The 22,090-nt window shown below is 37.6% G+C and overlaps 1 protein-coding gene across 1 annotated transcript in view; it reads right to left on the minus strand.

The window, feature by feature from the left end:
- The window catches only part of SGMS1 (sphingomyelin synthase 1), a 168,443-nt gene that overhangs the window by 115,597 nt on the left and 30,756 nt on the right, over nucleotides 1-22,090 (minus strand). The window contains exon 4 of the mRNA XM_025397293.1: nucleotides 6,655-6,735. The gene's annotated coding sequence lies outside the window, so the exon portion shown is untranslated. The remainder of the gene's footprint in view (nucleotides 1-6,654; nucleotides 6,736-22,090) is intronic.

The following is a 22,090-nucleotide window of genomic DNA, read 5'->3' on the forward strand; positions in this document are numbered from 1 at the left end:
TCTATGAGCTCTTGATTTCACCCCATACTCCAAAGCCAGGACTTGCCACTAGTAACACGAAATTAAGTTGGATTGCTTTGACACATGTCAGGTAGTAAGACACGGTGATCTAAAATTATGAGAGAACAACTCCAAATTATTCTAAATTGAAATAACGGGAAAAAGCACCCCAATTAACAATGAACTCCATTTCACACATCACGGAAAAGAGAACCACTAACTTGAAGGGAAACAAAAATAATCAAATCAAAGAAAACAATAGAAAATTACTAATACCTTAACTTTGTTGTAATAGTATGTTAAGCACTTTATAACAGAAAAAAATTAATATATCATCTGTGAAATTAAAGAACTTACCGCTGGGCCCGGTGGCTCACGCCTCTAATCCCAGCACTTTGGGAAGCCAAGGTGGGCGGATCACGAGGTCAGGAGATCGAGGTCATCCTGGCTAACACGGTGAAACCCCGTCTCTACCAAAAATACAAAAAATTAGCTGGGCGTGGTGGCAGGTGCCTGTAGTCCCAGCTACTCAGGAAGCTGAGGTAGGAGAATAGCGTGAACCCGGGAGGCGGAGCTTGCAGTGAGCGGAGATGGCGCCACTGAGCTCCAGCCTGGGTAACAGAGCCAGACTCTGTCTCAACAACAACAACAACAAAACATACAATGTGTGTCAAACAAAGAACATGTACCCTAAACCAGTGAATGAGTCCGTATAAATTGACTGAAAACTACAAATCGAGAATACAGCAGTCTAGCATGTAGTACACGTTAAATGGCACAGTAAATACAAGGTAAGGAAGAGGAGAAAGAGAAGGTAAGCTAAACGAATCAAAAGCAATGACCCTTAACATCTAAGGTCGACATACAACAAAGTGGGGACACTACATAAACACAGGTCACCGAGGATCAAAGCACATCCTTCATCAGCACCCAACATTGTCTACCTTGTTGGATAGCCACTTGAACAAATAGCACCACACCATATTCTTCGATTCCTGAAGGCTGGGTCCAGGGCTTGGGTTATTTTAAACCTCCAGAAATCTACTTTGACATGGACTATGTTCTACAAATGTTTGAAGAAAAAAATAAAGGGTCATCCTGATCGACTCTAAATACCTTATTTGAATTGTTAACCTCTGATGAAGGTTGAAATCTTCAATGAAGGAGAAAGACAGCAGTGGAACGGTTGATAGGGAATTCTATCCCTTGAGATAAAAAGGCTAAGCTGTGTGTGAATGAGAGAGAGGGAGAGAATGTGTGTGTGTGTGCGTGTGTGTGTGTGCGTGTGTGTATTAGGCCTGAAAGAGAGAGGATGGTGCCTAAAGTGAGAAAAAAGAGTAGATCAGTTTAGGCTGACTTATACTGCAGGAACAAAATGTCCTCAAATTTTGGAGGCTAACAATGGAGTAAGGCTTATTTCTAGTTCCTGTCTGGCTTCTTGCAGATAAGCTGTGGCTGGACTCCATGTCCTCTTCAGTCAAAGATCAGGGCAGAAGGAACACCCCTAACTGGGGCATGCTAGTCTCATGGCAAAGAAAAGAGAAAGATGGCAGAACAGGCCATACCTATTAAAGTTTCTGCTCAGAAATGACACAAATTATTGTCACTGACATTTCACCTGCCAAAATAAATCCTAGAGGATTTATTTGGCCAAGCTAGCCATGGGGCATCAGCCTTCTGTAGAGTAGGAAAGTATAATCCTTTCACAGGGACGGAAGGTGTGTAGAAAGGAGCAGCAAGTGTTCTGACAATAATATAAGCTACCACAAAAAGAATGGAAAATGACTGGAGCTGAGCTTTCTTCCCTCCTGTAATGATAGAAGGTGTCCTGCTATAAAAAGCAGTCCCTCCATTTCTGTGGTACTTTATGCTGTTCTCATAATCTTTCAGATACTGCCTTATTATCTTTACAACTATCATAGCAATGTTTCAAGGCCTCAGCAGTGCCTGAACTGTAACACCAAATCTGGTGCTCTCTCACCCACCTTAGGGAAGTCAGCCTTTCAGGCACCTGGAAAATGCAGATAATCCCAGACTCTTCCTAAAAAGACTGTTAACAGACTAAGTACAATAATTAACAGAGGCTCCCCAATTTAGGACGAGGTTACATCCTAAAAAACCCATCATCAAAAATGCTTTTACTACACCTAACCTACCTAACACCATAGCTTAGCTGACCCCACCTTAAACATGCTCAGAACACTTACATTTGCCTGAAGTTGGGTAACATCATCCCAAAAAAAGCCTATTTATTAAAGTATTGAATATTGTGTTTGATTTATTGAATACTGTACTGAAAGTTAAAATAGAATGGCTGTATGGGTACATGAAGTATGGTTTCTACTGAACGTGTATCGCTTTTGCACCATCGTAAAGTCAAAAAATCATAGGGTTGAACTATTGTAAATTGGGGACTGTTTGTATTTAAAACACACAAGCACAGAGAGGTATAGTCATGTACTGCATAACAACGCTTCGATCAACAAGGGACACACAAAAGGCAGTGGTCCCGTAAGATTATAATATATTTTTCCTATACTTTTCTATGTTTAGATACAAAAATATTTACCATTTAGTTACAATTGCCTAAAGTATTCAGCAGAGCAACATGCTATACAGGTTTGCAGCAGCCTAGGAGCCATAGCCTATACCATATAGCCTAGGTTTGCAGTAGGCTATACCATCTAGATTTGTGTAAGTAAACTCTATATGCTGACACAACAACAAAATTGCCTGAGGACACATCATTAAGCAACTCAGTAAATATAAGGTATTATTATTATGAAATTATGACATGTGTCCCCAAACTTACTTCTTTTCCAAATTGCCCTTAAATTTTAATTATAAAGAATTTAATATTCATTAAGTGTAGAAAATAAATTTCCTTCACTTTTAAAAACCTCTACTCTTATAGCTTTTCTACACATACACATACACATACATACACACACACACGCACAAAAACATACACCTTTTCTCATGACTTCAATAACTTGTTTATGTTCTGGTTAGTTTCTTAAATCTCTCAAGAATTTTAAAAGGTCTATTCTTTCTTGAGCATTTGGAACTATTTTATTTCTTCTCCAAATAAGAAAAACTAAGAACAATTGAAGCTATTCGGGGTCATTCATTTAAAGAATAACATAGATTCCAAAATGATGCCCAACTAAGAATAAATTAAAGGCTTGGTATCAAAGACCCTCTATTTTCTTTTTCTAGTCCTAATTAGCAGTATTCTCCTCTTTTCATTCTACTAAACTACAGTTCTAGCCTTTTCCCAAAACGTGATCTTCCTGTACCATCTCTGCTCAAACTGTTCCTTCCACCTAGAGTGTCCCCTAAGCACTCCTCCCAACTCTGTACAAAGGTCTCATCTGGATAACTGAATGAATGCCCATGATGTTCACAGAGATGTTCATTACAGCGCACTTTACAAAAGTGAAAAGTTGAAAACAAAAATGTCCAGTAATATGAAACATTATAGACTACGTACACATAGAATGCTATATATCAACAATTATGTAGATGTATATTTATTGATGTGGCATCATCTTGCTATATTGTCAACTGAAGCAGATTTTAAAACAATAGTAATAACCAGACCCATTTTAGAGGGAAAATAAAGCATCTATCTAATCTAGGAATAAAAAAGTATGGCAGAATACAAAAAAAAAAAAAAAAAAAGTTAATTGCTGACATTTTCACTGGCACGCAAAATAGTTTTGCAAATGCAAAATAGTTTTTGCATTTCTAAAGTTCTTTCCAATTAGCAATGTTAACTTTTATAATTTCATAAAAGGTACTTTAATAAAAAGGCATTAATCATTAAATATCTAATCCACATATCATCTGCTCCTGAAATCCTCCCTCAGCTAGCCCACTCCTCTTGCCACCCAGGTAATTTCTCTTTCTCTTCTGTTTTCTGAGTATTTTATATGTCTTTTATAATGCCTACCACATTCAGTTTGAAATTATAGTTTTCTCTTTTCAGGTTTGATTATCAACTCCTAACGTGCAGTAAGTCTCTCTTATTTATACTGAAATTTATCGTCAAAACCAATGAGTCCCAAGTATCTAGTAAACAACTGAGTTTGTTGATATGAACATAATGCAAGGCTATAAAATTTACACATCTAAAGACTATACACCTAGCAGTTCTCTAATAAAGAAATCATCTATACAAGGGATGTTTGGAAACCACATTAAGGCCCATTCTGGTAAGAGAGATGATAATATAAATCAGAATGTTATATCTATAATAAAATTTCTGTATTAATTATTATTTCCATGTTTGCTTTCAAAGTACCAAAGACACACTTATTTAAGCCAAAGGTCATTATTTCATAATCCAAAGGCAAGTCTCTCAGATTTTAACCATGAGCTTCCTCTTGAAATGAACACAGATTACTTTTGCAGTAATCCAAGTCCATCCCTGACTCGGTGGGAACTATAAATACCTTTTGTTTTAAGAGGAAATTGGGGAAATGAATGTTTTACAATTATGTAAGTCTGATTCAAAGAACTGACACAAGCAAATGTTTTGAAATATCCAAGGCATTTTTGTAAGGTTCAATAAAGAATGTGTTTTGAGAACTAGGTGGGTGAGATTTAAAGTAAAAACAACCACCACAATCTTAGCTGTTACTTAGCAATTTCAGGGTTCCACTGCTTCCTTCTAAAGGGCAAGTTAGAAAACTGAAGAAGTTGCTTCTAGAAGAGACATTGAGATGTCTGATCTGGTTTCCTTTTTTTTCCTCCGTTTCACTCCCTAAGATTTTAATCAAGCCAAGATGAACTTTAAACTGCTCAGATTTTGTTTTGTTTTTACTCTCTCCCTAGAGGCAATTGTCTTTCCATTAAAACTTAACTTTTAAATCAAAAGCAAAGCTGCATGGAATGCTTAGCTGGGAGGAACCCTGACTACTTGTCTCTGCAGTGCCACTACCTGAAGGAATTTAAGATTTGAAGGAATATAGGGAAGGGAGAGAAGGAAGTTCAACAGGCAGTGAGCAGAATGACTGATTGCCAATATTAGCACTTGGAGATCAGTTTAACAGCCAGAATAGGCAAGCGATGCCAGGGGTCAGTTATGAAACTGAGTCAACAACTCAAGAAACTGGTCTAAATTCTAAATTGGTTTTGGCATCTATTTTCAATTCTAGAAGCAATATGAGCATGACAACTTGAGTTATAGCAAGCACTGACTCAAAACCAAACCTTGTTTTTATTCATCAAACGAAACTCTTACCACCAGGGCTGAGGCAGATAATTAAAGAATTGTGGCTTAGAAATGTCTTCACAACAGGAAACCTACAATTAGTGGTGTATTAGAGCCAACTTATACCAGTCCACTAGAACCAATTGTTAAATTCTCAGAATTTTTAGCAAGTTGGTTGTTAAACACAGCATTATTAAAAGTTAAATTATATAAACAAAATTAAAATAAATCATACTAAAAACAAAGGTAATACATACTCAAAACTCATCATTTCCTAATTATTTTACTGTTAACCATGCTCTTGAGGTGATTTGTAACTACTTTATCTGGTTGGTAGAAACTATATAATGCTGTGCGACTGCATAACACTTCCTAACCCTGCTTTCAGTGACTTTCGCTGGTAGTTTAAAATGAGCCAGCGACGGTAGGGGTATTTACACAATGGAAACCTGCAAAGATGACAACCCCTCCTTCTGACATTGCCAGCTTGTTAACATCTACCTGCAGATGCTAGCTATAATGTTAACCACCACAGCTTGGCAAGACGTAAGGAACTCGAGCTGGCCAATCTTTTGAGTCAGAATAAAGGCCTATAGGTTATAAATCATGACACAAATATAAGAAAAGTAAAAATGATTTATTGTACCAGTAACTACAGTGTAACTATAACGTGCCAGTCATAGCACAAAGTACTTTCCGCAACCCTTAATTTTATGAGAGATAGTATCAAATCCAACATACAAATGAGTCAACTAAGGTTCTGAGAGGTTGAGTAACTACTAAGAAGCACAAGAGCAAGAATGAGGCCTAGGATCGTCTGACTCAAAAACATGATCTTTCCACTAAGCTACCCCTCTTACTAACATTATTATTGTCACAGTGAAACCAAAATCAACCATATGTAACTGTCAGATAATCAGCAAACATTAATAGCCTCTGATGTATATAAAAGTGGCATATATGAAGAGGGATATGGAGAAGATGTAGACAAAGAACTCAATTTTAATCATATTCACCAAATTTGTTCATATTTACTTCAAAATATACCCACAAAAAAATAAATAACTGAGTGAGAAATGGAGCCCAAGGAAACCACTAGGACCAAAAATATCTGCATATCAGAAGGGCTATTCCAAGTTTAATTTAAATGCTGACCATGTGCAGGGAATTCTCTTAATTCTTCAAATACTTATGCTCTGTCCACCAAATTGACACACTCAACTTAAAATGACACACCCTATCAAGAAAGAAGTATGCAAAATAAGATTTATTAAAGTTAGCATCAATTGTTTGAAGTGTTTGGATGTTTACTTTATAAAATAGTTTCTCTTTTGCACTCAAGTTAGTTGACTGTGTTATCCTTTTACCATGGTTCCTTAAAGAAAATTTACCCAGTAGTTAAAAGAATTCCAAAAGGCCAACAAACATTAACTTACGGATTATTTAAAAACATTCTTGTCATCTTGGCTTCCTATAAGCTACCAGCTTCTCCCATTGTTCCAGTACAGTTCCATCACCTGTCATAAGAAGAAAGAATCTAATTAGTCATATGTCTCAGAAAGGCCATTTCTTGATTTCTACTAGTTAGTCTCTTCTTTACACCCAAAAGACATAGAAAAGTCCAGTTATCTCTTCTCTTTTTTACCAAAAACAAAAAGGAAAGAGAAAATAACAACACAGAAAATAACCTTAAGAGAAAAAAAATTTTAAGAGCAGTATTTCCACTGTGAAGGATTGGGGTGGTGAACCCTTAAAATTTTGCCCTCCATTATGTTTTCAGGAAGAGATACCTAGTCTGTTTTCCAGGCGGCAACAGTATTAGAGTAACCCACTTTTTCTCTCCATCTCTCCTCCCTAACCCCTTCTTACCTCTCCTCAAAAGTGAAGGATTAATTTGCCTGGAAGGACTGAACGAGACACCACCTAATTTCTTGGCCCTGCTCTGAGCCAGGCAACAAAGGCCTCCCTCCAGTCTTCTCTCACACCTGGAGCCAGCTAATCTCCTCAGTAGGCAAGACAGTGGTGCCTGTTTCTGAGAGGGTGAGCCAGCTCTCCCTGTTCTAGCTTCTCCCTGGTTGTTAGTGGAGGTCTGTGTCAGGGTTGCTGGGGTCCAATTCAGGCTTTAGTTTCAAAGGAGGGAATGGATACTTCTGGGTTCTCCAATCCTGTTTTAACAGCAATTAAGCGACTGGCTCTGTTGATTCCCATGTCAATCCTTGGTTTATGTCTCCAACTGTTTAAAACTTACAGGATGGGAAAGTTACGTAATCAAGCAACTCAAAATACCACCATCTACCAAAAGACACTACATACAGATAAAAAACTCTGGTCCAAAATCCTACCACTTACTAGCCATGTGATCTCATGAAAATCCATTCATCTTTTCCCAGCCTCATTTTCTTCATCTCTAGAAGAAGATAAAATGTCCCTTATAATACTGTGTGGTAATGAGGATTAAACAAGATAAAAGTCAAAATCTGTCAAAGTCACATATGTTTTGATCCAACAAAGGCATTATATCAGAACTATGGACACCAAATGCTTAATGATCAGAATTGCTACATTGTCCACCTGTCCAATTCAACAAATACTGCAGGATTCATATAATTCACAGAATAATAAAATATGCCCAGCGAAGGGCCTTCCTTTTTCCAAGAAGAAGTCATTCAGAACAATGTGTTTACTTTTGCTCCCCATTTCTTAGCATTTTAGAATAAACAGGCTAGGAATAGAACTTTTTGCTTTCTTTCCCTTTAGAGAAGGGCCCCAAATAAAAATGTCCTACTTTTACCAGGTAGAATGCAACTATTGCTCATGTTATGTGAAGAACATGTGACTCCAAGAAGACAACATTGATAAGACAGGAACCTAAGTTAACTTTCATCACCTGAAGCCTCAATGTTAATTCTGAGATGAGATTAATAATTGTGACATGGCTCCATGCATGCACTGAGGTACCATGAGAGGCAGTGTCACCTCAGTTACCTGAACAATAGACAGAAATCTCAAGTTACCCAAACCATAAAGGGACAGGGTGGTGGTAAGGAGATTAAGAAAGGAGGAGATGAGTGGCTGGGCACGGTGGCTCACGCCTCTAATCCCAGCACTTTGGGAGGCCAAGGCGGGCAGATCACGAGGCCAGGAGATCGAGACCATCCTGGCTAACACAGTGAAACCCTGTCTCCACTAAAAATACAAAAATAAATAAATAAATAAATAAATTAGCCAGGCATGGTGGCAGGCACCTGTAGTCCCAGCTACTCGGGAGGCTGAGGCAGGAGAATGGCATGAACCTGGGAGGCGGAGCTTGCAGTGAGCCGAGATTGCACCACTACACTCCAGCCTAGGCAACAGAACCAGACTCCATCTCGGAAAAAAAAAGAAAAGAAAGGAGGAGATGGAACAAACACCAAATAAATAAATAAAGAGATCTCCCCTAGTAATAAAGAAAGAACTTGCCAGCATCAATAAAAATAGCAAGGAAGAATTGAAGAGTCAAAGATCTATAAATTATACCCAACACTGAGAGGAACAGATTCATTGGCTTTATATGCCTGGCCACTGACATGAGGCTCTTTAAATGCATGAGAAACACAGTAAGGTTTGATATAGGTTCAAAATAAACAGGTTTGAACCCCGGCTGTGCTGTTTAATAGCAGTGTGATCTTTGCCAAGTAATTTACTCCTTCTAAGGCTCAGTTTCCAAGTCTGTAAAATACATACAATAATACATACTTTGCAGAGTAGTTATATAACTTAAAGATGGCATATGCACTGTGTTCATTATACAATTAGTTCCCAAAAGATTATTGCAATTATTGTGCTCACTAGTGCAACTATGGTAGCAAGACTATTAAATTCACGATTACAATTGCAATTATGGTATGCAGTCCATTAAATTCACAGACTCTTTCCTGATGAGAACATTCTGGAAAGAGGTTCTAATAGTAACTTTTGACAACAACATAAAACTTTTCTAAGTTGATCTGATGAAGTGTTCAATACAAATCTCCGCCTTAGTTGACAGCCTTTATTAACATGGGCACACAGAAAACTCTAGCTACGTCTTTGTTAACATTCTTCATATCAATACTGAGTTTCTTTTTTTGATGATGAATTTCTGAAAAAAGGGAATGAATCACTTCCATTAGTGCTAATTCTTCTGGTGTATACTCTAATGCTGAGCACCACATTACAGACTCATAAGCAACAGTATGGATTTGTCAGTTATGTTAAAAACAAACAAACAAACAAACAAAAAACACGAGATTCACCAGGTGAACACATACCAACTTTAAAACAGAAGTGTCAGAACTTAATGTCTAAAAAAAGTATTCCTTGACCCCTTCCAAGTCACCCTCTTTGGGACTCACTCCAATGATGCTGACTGCTCAGAATAAGTACTCTTCTTTTACCTTCAGAACCAGTGTGCAATGTTCACAAGAACACATGTGTCATTACAGTTTAGTTCCCCCTAATTTTAACAAAAACCACTTTATTTGCTATAATAGAAAATATTTTAATAGATGAGTTCAAAAAATCAAATTCATCCTCAAAGACGGTAATTTAGCACCACCGTGGTTATTCAAAAGAATTAGAAGCAACTTCAACAACCAACTTTATTGAACCACCCATTTGGTGGAAGACACTGTGCTGAGCACTGGGAGTGGGGAAGGGGCTATAAGGTGATTGAGATGAAGTTTATTTAAAAAAATGCAGAACACTACTAGCAGGATCACTGGAATATAAGCAATTAGTTCAGCTGATGCACTTAAAGAGAACAATCTGGACGTATGAACCCTGGCTGTGCTTGTTACAAGCCCAGCACTTCCTAATCGCACTTCAAATACAATGTTAAGATTCCACAACAGTCATGGGAAAATCTGGATAAAAAGAATACACTCTTTTTTTAAATGTTCACTTTACACTCTAGGGCAAAGCTGAGCCTGCTACTCCCAGGTGGAAGAAGACTGGCTGGCATCAAAATCAAAAGCATTCAAGAGCTAATGTGAAAATAAGGCTGGAGACATTCGGGGAAAAGTTCCTGTGGCCATGAGACACAGTTGTTTGATTTTTAGCCTCTTTCTCCAAATGAGCTAGTTAACTAAGAAGAATTTGGGCTTCCTCTATGGGAGACAGTATCCTGTGATCATTAAAGATATGTGCTTTGCTGTCACACAGAACTATATTCTACAACTAAGCTCTGAAGACCTTGAGCATGTTGTCTAATTTCTATAAGCTTCAGTTTCCTCATCTATAGAACGGGAGCAATATCAGTACAATAACCAGGTGTTGTTATATGGGTTAAAACACATAATGTCTATACACAATTTAATAAAGTTCATGGCAAACAGTAAATGCTTATTAAATGTTATGCCATTGGAAAATGTACACTATCCTCATCCTTTGGGGGCAATACAAGTACTAGGGTGAAGCCACAAAAAAAGAGATATCCCAATAAGCTCAACAATGTTCCAGCCCACTTCACTAGGAGACCACAAAAGGGCTTGGGGTGATATCTCATGTAGCAATAAAGGGCAAATTGTCTGCTCTTACATCTGTGCATGTATCCTGGGAGCAAAATGAGAGTGGCAGCAGCATTCAGAGGCTTGTTGGCCAGTGGAAAATTCAGAAATGTTAGCACCAGCCACATAGAAACAAAACTGAGTAACTTGCTCAAGATTACTTAGCTAATAAATGGCAGAAGCTAAAATTCAATCCCACGCAGTCTAGCTTTAGTCTTTGTTCTTAACCACTATACTATACTGTGTCCCTGGCAAAGAGGAAGAACAACAACTAAAGAGTAACTAAGACACAGGCCAGGAGCAGGCCATAAAAAAGCACGAAACAGCAGCCTACTGATGTCTGAAGAAAAGAGGAAGATAACACAAGAGTTACTGGGGCAAAAGAGTAAAAGCACCAAACTTGCTAATGATTCTAACCTGAAATTTACCAACACAGCCTTAGCAAGACATCCTAAAAGGATGGTATGGTGAAAGTGAAATGGTTTTGTAATTCAGTGCTTGCTTAAAGAGAATAGTAATCAGAAGACACAAAAGCTGAGAAGACCCCACTTTGGTCCTTTATAGAAGCCACACTATGATGTAGAAACAACTGTCTAGAGAAGAATATGTCACATACCCCAAATGCCCACTGACAAGGAAGGGCCCCAGCAGCATGAGAGTTGCTTCCTAAGGCAGGGTTTCCTGCTACGTTTTCATTGCGTTTCTACAGTAGAGAAGAGGAGGAAAAGCCACCCAGGGCTGTTGAATTCTTTGTAGGTCAGAAGGAAGGAGAAAAGCAGAAGGGATGAGAAGCACGCTGCTAGTTAAGTAGAAAGGACAGGGAGGAGAGTAAGGATAAAGAGAAGCCATATTCCTGGCCAATCTCAGATGTGTCAGACTCTAAAGTGGCCCCCTTGATCTCTGTCTCTTCTTATCTAGGCCTTGCCTAATTCCCTCGCCCTTTTGGGACAGGTTCTGTGACTTGCTTGTAGCCAATAAAATAAGGCACAAATCACAGGATGTATGTGGGTACATTACATAAGATTGTAACATCTACTCTGCTACAAGTTTCTCTCTTGCTGGTTTTGAAAGTGCAGGCTGCCATTTTGTGGGCTGCTTATTGAGAGAGCCCCATGAGGGCAACCCCCAGTTGACAGCAAGAAACCAAGGCCCTAGTTGGAGAGCCCATGAGAAACTGAATTCTGCCAATCACATGGGCTTGGGAACAAATCCTCCTCCCATCCAGCCTCAGATAAGACAGCAGCCATAGCTGATGCTCGACTGTGGCCTTGTTAAGTACCTAGCTAAGTCATTCACAGACTCCCGACCCACAGAAACTGTGAGATAATTTTGTGATTGATTAAGCTGCTAAGTTTGTGCTAGATTGTTATGTAACTATAGATAACTACTACAAAATGGAGGTGAAGTTCATGTCCCTGATGTCACCACATGTCCTTCTGAGAGAGGAGAGGGGAGAAAGAGGAAGCCCCAAGAGCCAGGGTGAGCAATTCTGTCTCTATATTAGCACATACCCTCCAATTCAGCTCTCTCCAACTCAGATTCAGTTTCCTCCCTTAATACACAGACAGGTCCTCCCATCCTATTCTTGTCATTTGGAAGATATAATGAAACATACCAGCCAAGGAAATAGCAATCGTATAAATGGTGATCAGGTTCCCTAGCTGGCCTGTAAAAGCTACTCAACATGTGAAACACTGACAATGTTTAGAACAGTAAGAGAACTGTGACCGTTATATGAGCTATATTATGACCCTATATGGCATACAATAATTTTAACAAAGGAATATTTAAAATGTGATAGATTGGACTTAAACACTGAATAAAACATGTTCCAAGAGACATGTTGGAGACTTGTTGGATTAGTGGTTTTGAGAAATGAATATGAAAACACCCAATTTTTATCTAAGTTTTTCTAATATGGGCTTCTTAAAAACCAAATGTAAATATTCTTAAATTTTCTGAGCAAGCACCTGTAGCTTCGACAAATCAAGTAACAATCATTCTCGACCACAGAGTATACAGCTAAAACTAACTCAATGAGCCAGAGACCTCTTATCTCAGCAGGCCATCTTTCCAAGCAGAAACTGGTAGGGAAATCCTAGTCACATCATCTGAAAGCTGAGAAATGCTCATTAGTCTTCTAGTCCCAGTCTCTTAGTCAACAGATGATGACACATAGATCCAAAGACTTTAGTGACCTGTCCAGGGTCACTCAGCAGCACAGTGCAGGTCTTCTGTTTCCCAGGCTTCTTTCTAATCAGACCTACCACACTTTAGCTTCAACATGAGAAGATGAAATCAATGGCATCAAATATTCTGTTGGGGGAGAAAATAGGAACTAACATTTCATGACACTACAAAGCTCCTACAGTCCTTCTAAAAACTAAGCTTTGTGGCAAGAGGGAAAAATAACACCATATAAACATTCATGTGAAATGTTCAATCCAGTTTCAAAAGCAATGCACAATATTTTCTGAGTAAACTGAAATGCTCCCAAAATAGGCTGTCTTTTCTTCTGAATAATCTGCCTTTAAAAAAATGAATAGGGAAGAAAATTTTTTAAAGGCTGGCACAGAAACTTGTGCAAGGATGTCTACTCCACTGCTTTATATATCTCTATTCCTAAATTCATCGATTCATTCAACAGGTATTTTGGGGGCATCTACAATTCCAAAGCATTGTGGTAAGTGCTGTATATAAGGAACCTATAGGGATACAAGCAAACGATGCTTACAAATATTTTCAGCACAAGTAACCATGTCTAAACAAGCAACCAATGCAGCAACAAAGATTTCCGGTATGTATTTTGGTAGGCTATTAGGAATGCAGACCACAGCTCTCTTTTCTCCTAGAAACTTCCATATTTAAAATAAATAGCAACTGGTTTTTCTGTGCAATGATATCGCCCCCCAAGGTAGCAATGAGAGGTATCAATAAAAGGGGTTAAAACACCCCAGGTCACATCCCTCCAGAACTCCTGTTACAGAATTCTCCCAGCAACCCAAATTTTAAAAAAAATATATATATATATACACACACACACATACACACACACACGTATATATATACACGTGTATATACGTATATATATTTTTTGAAGAAAGTGGCCTTTCACTCAACATTCTCCTTCCTAATCCTTTTCTCAGTCCCAAGAATAAATATATATTTAAAACAAATTAAAAGTAAATAAGGGATTATTTTTTCCCACAGAGCCAGCAGTTTTCTCTCCTCAACATGAACTTAAACCTCTATTGCTATTACTATCAGTGAACATTATTTAACCTCTCCGTGTTTTAAATGCATCTGAATGCTTTGACATATTACTAAGTAATACTAATGTCACAAAAGGCAAAAAAAAAAAAAAAAAAATAGCACAAACTGTTTACCACATGTTAGGCTCGTTCCTTTAGACGTACATAAAATATTTCCAGAAACAGGCTGTCACTCTGTTGCTCAGGCTGGGGTGCAGTGGCGCAATCATTGCTTGCTGCAGCCATGACCTCCTGCCTCCTGGGTTCAAGCAATCCTCCCATCTCAGCCTCCTGAGTAGCTGGGACTAGAGGTGCATACTACCACGGCCAGCTAATTTTTGCCTGTTTGTTCTTGTAGAGGCAGGGTCTCTCTATGTTGCCTATGCTGGTCTCAAATTCCTGGCTTCAAGCAATCCTCCTGCCTGGCCTCCCAAATTGTTGGGATTACAGGCATGAGACACCATGCCAGGCCTAGGGGCATTTCTAAATGTTTTACATGTTCTAATTCATTGAATCACACCAATGATCGAGACCATCCTAGCTAACATGGTGAAACTTCGTCTCTACTAAAAAAATACAAAAAGCTAGCCGGGCGAGGTGGCGGGCGCCTGTAGTCCCAGCTACTCGGGAGGCTGAGGCAGGAGAATGACATAAACCCGGGAGGCGGAGCTTGCAGTGAGCTGAGATCCAGCCACTGTACTCCAGTCCGGGCGACAGAGCGAGACTCCGTCTCAAAAAAAAAAAAAAAAATACAAAAAACTAGCCGGGCGAGGTGGCAGGCGCCTGTAGTCCCAGCTGCTCGGGAGGCTGAGGCAGGAGAATGGCGTAAACCCGGGAGGCGGAGCTTGCAGTGAGCTGAGATCCGGCCACTGCACTCCAGCCTGGGCGACAGAGCGAGACTCAGTCTCAAAAAAAACCGAAAAACAAAAAACAAAACAAAACAAAACATTACTATCCTAGTTTTACAGATGAGGGAGCTAAAATAGAGTTACTAAAAAAAACAGGCACAGTTGTTCGGCAAACGACATTGCATGAAATGCATACAATGCATCCAGTCAACAAAGTGTTAGTGGGAAACCTCCACTCCCTCAGTTTCATGCTTTCATTTGTAGAATTTTCCATTAGCCTAATAGTTTAGCCTTCTCTCCCACCTTCTCCCTGGTGGAGGAGAAGTTAATTACGTAGATAGCGAGTTTGGGAGAAAGGTTACCCTGCTCATAGATGGAGTGTATTCCAGGCTGTTCCCTTCTACATTGTGAGGGGAAAATCTGTCTCACTCAAGTATGAAATACCAGAAGACCCATTTGGTCAACCAACTTTTATTTCCAAATCTCTGTATTTCAAATTCCTATTGGTATATCCATTGGTCCCAAAACTGGAAGAGAAAAAAAGGTGTCATTCAACTGTTCACCCTACCAAACTCTAACACAAATAACTTTAGTACCTAACTGGGTGGCAAAATATTTGAGGAAAAGGTAAATATTTCTTTTACAAAAAAGGAAACCAAAACTCAAAGGTATGAAAGTACCTAACCAATCCAAGTCCAACAAGGTGTCTGCAGAGGAGATCATGAATGAACCTGCTCCTCTAGCTCACTGTCAAGGGACATCTTAAAGGACAAGGCTATTTATCTACTTTCTTCACCACGTATAACCAGAAAACACTGTTTCCTTTCCAAATAAATAAAATGGACACAGATAACCTTTTCTATTGGAGTATCCTAATTTAAAGTAGTAGAAAATTCCTTAGCAGTAGTCTCATTATTGTCACAAAGCATGCAAAGTATTTCAATATTGCACATTATCTTCCCAATCTGTCAAAATCTGTATTTTTATCCACTGCATGAATACGTCTACCATAAAAAGCATAGTGACAAAAATACTACCCACAACTCCGTAATAGAGGAATAAAAATGTCACTAATCTCTAAGTTTGTCACTTGATCTTTCCTATCACCCTGTAAATGCAGTGTTTCTCATTTCAAAGATACATTTTAAAAGACATTCATTAACTTCCTTTTATTTTTTATTTTTTAAATTATACTTTAAGTTCTGAAATACAAGTGCAGAATGCACGGGTTTGGTTAAAGATAAAAAACAATACAAAACAAAAAGGCATTCATTCAATAATATTGACTTTTTCTGCTGTAGAGTTTTTTTTTTTTTTTTTTTTACTTTTAAGTTCAGGGGTACATGTGCAGGTTTGTTACATAGGTAAACTTGTGTCATGGGGTTGTTGTACAGATTATTTCATCACCCAAGTATTAAGCCCAGCATCCATTAGGTATTCTTCCTGATGCTCTCCCTCCCCCACTGCGCTGCTCTGACAGGCTCCAGTGTGTGTTGTTCGCCTCCACGTGTCCACATGTTCTCATCATTCAGCTCTCACTTGTGAGAACATACAGTGTTTGGTTTTCTGTTCCCACATTAGTTTGCCAAGAATAATGGCCTCCAGCTCCATCCATGTCCCTGCAAAGGACATAATCTTGTTCTTTTGGATAGCTGCATAGTGTTCCATGGTGTATATGTACCACATTTTCTTTATCTAGTCTATCACCGATGGGCATTTAGGTGGATTCCATGTCTTTGTTATTGTGAATACTGCTGCAATGAACATACCTGTGCATGTGTCTTTATAACAGAACAATTTATATTCCTTTGGGTATATACCCAGTAATGAGATAGCTGGGTTTGTTTAATTTGTATAAGTTCCTTATAGATTCTGGATATTAGACCTTTGTCAAATGCATAGCTTGCAAAAATTTTCTCCTATTATTTATGTTATCTGTTTACTCTGTTGATAGTTTCTTTCACTGTGCAGAAGCTCTTTAGTTTAATTAGATCCCATTTGTCAGTTTTTGCTTCTGATGAGATTACTTTTGGCATCTTCTTCACGAAATCTTTGCCTGTGCCTATTTTAATGCAGATAATTTGAGCTTCCTGCTTTACTATTCAAACTGCACTTAATAAGAATGGTTTCCTCAGTGTTCTATGAGCAAAAATTTCAAAATAGAAAACAAACCACATTTATCTCACAAGTTTAGAATATTTACTTTTCCATAAATGTATATAGGAAAAGTCAGTCAATCAGCACTCTCAGCTGGAGAGAACAAATAATAGCTAGACTAGCACTTAGATGCTTTGACCTTTGCAACAACCCTAATGTAGGTAAGGCATCCCTATTTTCCAAAGAAAAGCCTGAAGTTCAGAAAAATACAGTTACATGCCTAAGTCCTTTAACCTACTTACTAAGTGACGGGGCTCAATTTAAAACACAGTTTTTCTATTTGAGCCAAAGTTTGTGGTTTTTCTCCGTTAGAACACTAACCATGAAAACCAAAAATAACGATAACAAAAAAAAGTAGTTTCTAAGTAGCCAGAGAAAAAAAGACATCATATGAGAATAATAAGAATGATGGCAGACATCTCATTTGAAACAGGAGTCCAAAAAACAATAATCAACATCTAAAGAGAAGGAAAAAAAAAAAAGACTGAATGCCCACCTAGAATTCTATATACCACAAAAAATCTTTTAAAAAATAAAGACATTTTCACACAAATGAAAATGAGAGATTTGTTGCCAGTAGACCCACACTATAAGAAATGCTTGAAGGAAGCTCTTCAAGCCAAAGCAAAATGATACCAGATATAAATTTAAACCCATAGAAAGGAATAAGGAACCTTGGAAATAATACATTTGTATGTTAACATAAAAGACTATTTTTTCTTAATTTATTTAAAACATATATGACTAATACATACTATATTAAAAGTATAATATTGTATTATATAGTTTGTAATATATAGATATAAAATGTACGAAGACAATAGCACAAGTGGGAAGAGGCAAATGAAACCATATTGTTGTAGGTTTCTTATATTTTACATGAAGCAATACCATATTAATTCAACAAAAATTTTTTACTAAGGGTGAATATTGTAATCTGCAGAGAAACTACAAAACAGTATTGCAAAGAAAACCTGAGAGAAATTAAAATGTTATACTAAAAATATTCAATAAACAAAAAGAAAGAAGAAAAGGAGATACAGAAGTTTTTAAAAATCTAAAGGATAACACACAGGAAATAAGTTTTTAAATGATAGACCTAAAACTAACATGTCAATAATTACAGTAAATGTAAATAGACTAAACATTTTAATTAAAAGGCAGAAATCACCAGAATACATTAAAAAATGATACTGAACTATATGCTACCTATAATAGATGCATTTTAAATACAAAGTCACAGATAAACATGTAATAAAAGGATATACCAGTAGGAACTCAATATGAAAACCAGACAAACATACTAAAAGAAGACTACAGACTTATATCACTCATAATACATACATGCAGAAATCCTTAACAAAATACAGTGTTGGCATAAGGACAAATGAATAGAACAGTGGATCAAAACAGAAGTCACAAATAGACACACACATCTACGACCAACAGATTTTCTGACCAAGATGTTGTGGGTGTAAGGATAATTTTTTCAACAAATTGAGCAGAAACAAATAAATATTCATAGGGAAAGAAAAATGAATCCTGACTCCCGCCTCACACTATTAACAAAAATTACTTAGAGCTAAGAGTAATTGTGTGCACCTCTAATCACAGATACTCAAGAGGCCGAGGTAAGAGGATCACTTGAGCCCAAGAGTTCATATCCATGCTGGGCAACACAGAAAGACCCCATTTATTTTAAAAAAAATACTTTGAGAGAGGTCATACAACTAATTATAAAAGCTAAAACTATAAAGTATTTATAGGAAAACATAGGACAATGGCTTTACAATGATAAGGTAGACAAAATACTACCAATAAAAGAAAAACTAGCTAGTTGGACTTCATCAATATCAAAACTGCTTTTTGAAAGACACAGTTAAGAAAATGAAAAGGCAACCACCAACTGGAAAAAATTCACCATACATGTATCTGACAAAAGACATGTATCCAGAATACATAAAGAACTACCATAATTTAATTTTGAAAAGTCACACAACCCAATTGTTAAAATAGTAAAAGATTTGACAAGATAACTTCATAAAAGAACACACATGAATGGTCAATAAGTACATGAAAAAATTTTCAACATCATTAGTCACCAAGGAAACAACAGGAATCCACAAGATACCACTTTGCCCGCACTAGAATGCTAATTTTAAAAAGACTGAAAAAAGCAAGAGTTGGCAAAGACTTGAAGTACATTAGAGCATCTCATAAGTTGCTGATGGGCATACTGAATTATAAAGCCCTTCAGAAAAATGTTTGACAATTTTTAAATAAATTTTTTATAAGATTTAATATACACTTACCCAATAATATACTTCTAAGAACACACTCAAAAGACATGAAAACTTGCGAACTTGCGTCCACAAAAAGACGTACAATCATGTTCACAGTGGTTATATTCATAACAGCCCAAAACTGTAGACCGTCCAAATGTCTATCAATAGGTGAATAACTTCATAAAATGGAATACTACTCAATAGCATGATATATGCAATAAGAGCATGAATCTATAAAACACCAGCAAGTGGAGCAAAAGACACCAGGTGCATAAGCACACTCGGTATAACTACATATCTGAAGCTCTGAAAGAGCAAAATCTATTGATAGAATCACATTCACACCCATGTTTGCCTCTGGGATGGCACACCCGACTGAAAGTGGACACGAGAACCTTTGGGGATGACAGAGATGTTGGTTCACTAAACTATTCACTTCAAATTTGTACATTGTACATTGTATAAATTACACCCAAATTTTAAAATACATCACAAAATAATTTATTTGAATGAGTTCCAGAGGAGATATGATCTCTCACAGGTCAAAAGTGTTTCTTTCTTATCTTGGGGAACAACTTCTAAAGCCTCAAAAACAGAAGGTGTCTGTGTTTAATTTACACGTCATTTTTGAAATATACACCCAATCAAAGCAAAGGAAAATGAACTATTGTCTGCTTCCTATCTAAATACTCTTTGAACATTTGTTCGAACCCAGGGGAATTGAAAGCAATCTGTCCTTTAGATTTTATTTAATTTTACTTACCACATTAACAATTTAAAGGTTACTTTTAACAATTCAAGGGGAAAGAGACCCAAAAAGAAAATAAACTATAAAACACAAATCCAAATTTTCTAATGTCTTACTCATTCTAAAATATGTACTAAATTCCTACTATATTCCAGGTAAGATGATAATCAGTAGAGAAATGAAAATTAAATTTTACACCCTGCTGTTAAGGACTTCTAAGTCTTGTGGAAGAGACATACATAAGTCATTACCTTAAAGTGTAAATAAGTGTTTTTGCATATAAATTGGTAAAAATCTCACTTGGGGAAAACATATTATTTCTTTCCTCTTTAAAATTATAACATTTAATATCGATAAATATTATGCAAGAAGTAAATAAAATAAAGTCAGTTATTCCTTCCAAAGGAAACAATAATTTTAAGAAAAAAATTATTTTATTAACTATCTCAATGTAAACATATTTCTTAGCTCAAAAATATAACCTATATTTTTTCTGCTTCTTTTAAAATTATTTTTAATTGACAAAAATTGTACGTTTATCATGTATAACATCTTGTTTTGAAATACATATACATTGTAGAATAGCTAAATGGAACTAATTAACATATGCATTACCTCACACATCATGTTTTATGGTAAGAACACTTCAAATCTACTCTTTTATCAATTTTCAAGCATATAATACATGGTTATTTACTAGAGTCATCATGAAGTACAATAGATCTCTTGTCCACAGTCATTTTAAAGAAAATAATCCCATGTGCAGCAAAGGAGACCAGGCAACTTGTCCTATACCACTTCCTCACACCCTTCATCCCCAAATCCCACAGCTGGTTCAACTGGGGTAGGTTCCAGTGCAAAGTAATCTGAAGGCGAGTCAGGAACTGTAGTGACTCCCTCAAAATGAAGAGATGGGTGGCCGGGCGCGTGGCTCAAACCTGTAATCCCAGTACTTTGGAAGGCCTAGGCAGGCGGATCACGAGGTCAGGAGATTGAGACCATCCTGGCTAACATAGTGAAACCCCATCTCTATTAAAAATACAAGAAATTAGCAGGGCGTGGTGGTGGGCGCCTGTAGACCCACCTACTCGGGAGGCTGAGGCAGGAGAATGGCGTGAACCCGGGAGGCAGAGCTTGCAGTGAGCTGAGATCACGCCACTGCACTCCAGCCTGGGTGACAGAGCGAGACTCTGTCTCAAAAAAATAAATAAATAAAAATAAATAAATAAATAAATAAATACTTTAAAAAATGAAGAGGTGGGATGGATCAATTCACAGTCTCAGGAATCCAAACTGTGAAACAAATTCTTTCTCTTCCATTTTCTTCCGAGCCTACTTTTGTCCCCACTACTGTATACTTGAAACGATCCATTTCAAAATCAACAATGACTTCCAACACCGCTGTAGGTAGTGGTCAGTTCTCAGGCATTGTCTTTAGCCAGTAGGCAGTTCTCAGCTGCGATTTAACAAGACCTGTCAGCAGCATACAGCACAGATGACCTCCTGCTGCTTCTTGAAACACTTTCTGCACTCAGCCTCCAGAACACCACACAGTACTTTGTCCCCTTTCTTTCTCACTCTCTTTTGAGGACTCTTCCTTATTTCTGCAAGTCCCCAAGGGTTCACTGGATTCTCAGACCTCTTCCCTATCATCAGTCACTCTCTAAATCAGCGGTTCCCAAATGTTTTAGTCCTAAGACACCTTTATATCTTAAAAAATTATTAAGGAACTCAAAAAGTTCTCATTTATAAAGGTTATGGTCTACAGATAACTACTGTATTGGAAAACTGAGAACATTTTAAAATATTTGTTAATTCATCCAAAAGCAACAATTAAACCCATTCACATGTCAACATAAAAAAAAAATTTAGTTCGAGACCATCCTGGCTAACACGGTGAAACCCCGTCTCTACTAAAAAAATACAAAAAGCTAGCCGGGCGAGGTGGCGGGCGCCTGTAGTCCCAGCTACTCGGGAGGCTGAGGCAGGAGAATGGCGTAAACCCGGGAGGCGGAGCTTGCAGTGAGCTGAGATCCGGCCACTGCACTCCAGCCCGGG

This window comes from Theropithecus gelada, chromosome 9 (genome assembly GCF_003255815.1).
Source record: "Theropithecus gelada isolate Dixy chromosome 9, Tgel_1.0, whole genome shotgun sequence".
In the NCBI taxonomy this organism is placed as follows: Eukaryota; Metazoa; Chordata; class Mammalia; order Primates; family Cercopithecidae; genus Theropithecus; species Theropithecus gelada.